Source organism: Amblyomma americanum, chromosome 8 (assembly GCF_052857255.1).
Source record: "Amblyomma americanum isolate KBUSLIRL-KWMA chromosome 8, ASM5285725v1, whole genome shotgun sequence".
NCBI lineage: Eukaryota > Metazoa > Arthropoda > Arachnida > Ixodida > Ixodidae > Amblyomma > Amblyomma americanum.
This window is the reverse complement of record NC_135504.1, coordinates 155,479,237-155,483,993: the sequence shown is the minus strand read 5'-3', so window position 1 is coordinate 155,483,993 and position 4,757 is coordinate 155,479,237. Positions and strand designations below refer to the sequence as shown.

The 4,757-nt window shown below is 44.5% G+C and overlaps 1 pseudogene; it reads right to left on the bottom strand.

The window, feature by feature from the left end:
* Window positions 1-499: 499 nt before the first annotated feature.
* LOC144102793 (uncharacterized) lies at window positions 500-4,757 on the bottom strand (annotated as a pseudogene).

The following is a 4,757-nucleotide window of genomic DNA, read 5'->3' as shown; positions in this document are numbered from 1 at the left end:
AAGTGGTCGCTTTCATGAGTGTGACCCATCAGTACAGCACAGTTTAGTGCATCACTCTATTTTCCCTTTGTTAGACTTTCTTTTCGTACAGAATTGCACGGAATCTGAGTCGTAATACTCTAGTCCTTGTGCCCTCTGATTGTGGGGGTGAGGGAAGTTTCTGCTCCTGTGTTATCTTGCTGCATGGTTTGAGGCAGTGAATAGAGGTCATCCTTTAAGTTATTCAGTCATTAGATCTGTTGGAGGTGCCAGCTGTTACCTGCTTGGTTGTGAAGGTTTGCTCAATGGGCTTTGCATGTTAGTGAGAATAGCAGCCACAGTCTAGATTTGATTTATTATGGGAGCCAGTGTGAGTGGAATCGGCCGATCAAATATATGAAATGATTTGACCCTTCTTATTCTCCTTTCTACATGGATCCTCAATGAAGCAATCTCCTTAGTTTCCCTGACTAGTTGTTCAGAAAGGGCATTCCTGTGCAGAAATGATGGAATGTTCAGCTTAACATTTTTTGCTTGCCAAAAGGTCCTCAGTCAAGAACCCCTTGTCTGCCATGACAGAATGATTTTTGTCAAACTTGATGTTCAGAAATCCACTTTTCAGTACGGCCTCCCTGTCTGAGATAGAACCTGTGTACATCTCTGACACAAAGCTCACTAAGCCGTTTGGTGAAACACCAATGAGGCCTTTAAAGGTATTTGAAGTCTTGTAAGTAGAGTAGGAGCTCGACTAGAGAGACAGTGAGGTGGGCACCTCACACTTTATCTCTGTTGCATCCAAAATAATCCTTGTTGTTGGTTCAGGATAGCAAGCTGCCGGGCTAGTTGGTGATGCATGTTGTAAACTAGGAAGCGCAAAATACCGGACGACGGACAGAGTAAGGGAACCTGTTTTTTGTGTCCCTTACTCTGTCCGTCGTCCGGTATTTTGCGCTTCCTAGTTTACAACCTTGTTGTTGGATACGTGCTGAATGCTGCAGGCATTGTTGCGTCTATTACAACTCTTGATACCCAGAGTGGTAGTTTGCAGAGTCTTGTGTACATGAAGTTAATCCACGGCACACATATACGTGACACTGTTGACTGAGTGATCCCAAATCTGTGTGCCAGGTCATGCTCGAAGAGGCCGAGACGAAGCCTTACAAGTACGAGGAACAGTTCATTTTCTGCCGTCAGCTTCCGCCGTCGGCCTCCGCTGGCTTTGATGCCAGCATTCCTCAAAATATTACTCCCATTCATTCCGAGGTTGATGAAAGTCATCAATGCCAGGAAGTGCTAGTATGATGGTATTGCTGTGTAAGCAAGTAAGTCCTTATTTGAGTGTTTAAAACGGTCAATGCCAAAGCTTTTTCTTCTAATTTTTTTTCTTCAAGACCTGCAGTGAGGCGGCGATTTTCTTGGAGTGAAAAGTGCAACTCTTTCTTCGTCTGGAGCAGCTGCTCCAGGAGGACTTCACAGTCATATTTCTGTCTGTCTATTTCTTTTGTCTGTGCGGTAACCACACCCTCGAGGCGTTCCACTTGATTGATAGGCTCGCCACTACCTAATAAAGGGGTGGTACCAGAAGCAGGTGAACACCTAGCGGTGTCTCTCTCTGTTTCAGGTGCTTCGGACTCAAGTGCTGCTGCTGACAATCGATAAGTAGACTGGTCACCAAAAAATTCTGCTGCACTGTCTTCTACAGTCAGCGCTCGAGCAACCGCTTAATCTGAAATCTGATGTGCGTGTGGACAGGCGCTCAATGTTCGCTTCTTGGGTGATTTGCGAAGCTGTTGCTTTTTGCCAAAGCTGAACACACTGGGGAAGGCTGTTTGTCGCAGTAAGTTGTTGCCACATGATACACCAGGAATAAAGTTTTATGACAGGAAATGCCTTGAACACACTCTTGTGCATTTTGTCACCTTGAAGTATTTCCCTGCGTCGCTCTTGATGGCGATGATCCACTTTTTGTATAATGTGGCATCTCTTGGGAAGCGATGATAAGAAACCTGCAAGTTTCAAGAGATTTACTTGTAGTTAAAACCTGTATCAACAAATAATTCATCAGTAACCTATATTTGCTACACAAGAATATTTTCACCAGCGCGCGAAATTTAAAAACACTCCGCTTGATAATAAACATAACTGAACCGCAACGGTGGAAGTGTTTGTTACCAGGCTGTGTTGGTCAATATGCATATTGGTCCAGCGGGCACTTTCGATCGCGATTTTGGCCATGCGGATTATTAAAATTGCGATCTGCCGCAATCGTAGGCAATCGTGTTGTGCGCTAGAGCTCGGCAAACTCGGTGCGGTTCGGTTAGTTGGACCGCGTAAGAGCGATAATTGATCACGATCGTAAGTCCCCGTGTGCCACCGGCGCGAGAATGTGCGTCCACCGCTTTATCCGCACTATCCGGCGTCTCAATCGCGGCGCGAAGGTTAGCCTGTACCTGAGCAAAGCTCGGCATTAATGCACGCCCATGTGACCACGGGCTTACAAGAGCGAGCGCCATGTCCCTAATATTTACAGCCTTTGCACATTCACAGACATCTGAATTTGCTCTAACGACACGGCTGCTGTCACGGCTGTTGGGTAAAAAGAAGTGCTGCTGTACATGCAGATAACACGGGCACACCGCGGGGTTGACGCGAGAAGAAAAGGAAGCCTTTCACAAATTTCATTAACATCGATTAAGGTGCAGCATGGTACTTCTCTAACCGGTATTATCATTTGTAGTCAACTCGAGGTTATCTTTTTTTCCCTGAGACGACTATTAATAATGGGTACCGGGTAAGTCCGATGTTTCCCTACCTCTCGGGCACGGATTACACGGGTGTGAAAGTAAATACCACGCAACTTGTTACCGCCTGGATTCTTGGGTCCTCGCTGTTTACACCAGGGGACACAGCAGAGCGTCGGCATTTTCGCTATACAATGTGGGTCGATCTGCGGCTTGTGAATCCGCGCGGGCCTTGCGCATACAGTCTCCGCTTCCCATAGAGTAATGGCGGTTATGCTGCATCCTCGCCGTTACCAAGATGGCGGACCTAACTATCAACTTGTGAACGAGATGGCGCTGCGCATTTCGCATATGGTCTATTGATGACCTGAAGTGAGCATATTAAACCCGAAGTTACGCCATCAAACCCGAAGTGGCAAACTGAAGTGAAGTCAGCGAACCGGAAGTGTTCCGACAACAACTCGACGAGTTCTTTGTGCTATCGCAATACAGCAAGCGCATTGACGAATTTTATTGTGATTGCACAAGAAACATGTCGAGGCATTGCTGGAAGTGTTGTGGTCCGGTAACGTCACTTCACGGCATCACTTCTGGTTTCCAATTCTGGTTTCCAATTCTGGTTCGGCGGTGTAGTTTCCATGCAGCACTTCCGGTCTAATGAGGTCAGTTTGTCAGAAACTCTGTATTAATGATATTGTTACTATTGACACTTCCGCCTGCTTTATCATTTATGCAGATGACATTCTACCCTTATACCTTGCGATAACTGCAACGATCTAAACATGCATGCTAATCACACAATCTAGAGTAATTGTGGGACACAAACTACCTTTCAGTAAATCTGACACAATCCAAAGCTGTACTTTTCTTACCGAAGAATAAAAGTTGTAGCTCAGAGATAGCTTTGTTTTACAAATCACAGGTTACTGAACTAGCGAATCATTCAAAACACTTGGTGTGTACTTTCAAGAGTGGAATGAACTTGTCAATCCCATCATGCTGACGACATCCAAGGTTGTAAGGTTTATTTCGCGTCATAAAAAATATTTTACCGGAAAAAAGTCAAACTTGCCTTATATAGTTCGTAAATCGCTTTTTGCTGCGGCTACCATGGCCACAAAGTGTCATTTTTTTCTTGTTGAAATGCTCTCTACTGCCTTAGCAGACTTTTGCTAAGTGGTGGCATAGAAGTGAACCTAGGTCGGAACAAGTCTACCTGCTTTAAAGCGTGCGCGACTGGCTCCTCAGTTGACGAAACAGAGTCCTGAAAGCCCAAGTGTCCAATCTATGTTTTCTTAATTAATTAAACATCAAAAACGAAACCGCAAAAGATATAGCAGACATCAAGCAGCAGTTTCATGCCTGATTTGAGGCACCAGAATTGCGTGTCTCTCTTTTAGAGTCACCTCGTGACCGTGAGCCTATTTCAGCATGTGAAGACCAGCGTTCCGAAATCTCTTCCACGGCGGGTGTTGTATTAGACTAGCACCAAAACTTTGATGGTTTAGAAAACAGATCACGGCGCAAAAACATTATTTTGTATGTACTGTCCGAAGATGACGAAGAAAACAGTGATTCACTTTTAGCTAATGCCTCTCCACTAATTGGTGACAAACTAAAGATCCCATGTCGTCAAACTGAACGTTCTCAGAGGCTGGGAAGAAGTCGCAATGTGCAAACCTGACCTGTTTGCTATTCTTAGGCTTTCCGATTCTCAAAAAAAAATACAATAATGAAAATTTTGCAAACTCTAAAAAATTCAGAAATCAGTATCAAAGAAGACTTTTCCTTAAGGGTTCGTACAATAAGGCAGAAATTTTGGAGAAGCTCGGCTTCTGTTTGAGATAATGGCTCATTAGTTCGTTTCCATTATGACCATGTCTTTATTGACGTTTTCTACAACTGGGATGATGCGTCTAATTTTTTTAAGTATGGCAAAATATGATACACCTAGTAAAGCACGTACAACTCAAGTACCTTTTTCGCCTGTTGCTGCATCCTCCTCAGACTACTAGGTTTCTTTCGCTGCTGCATCAT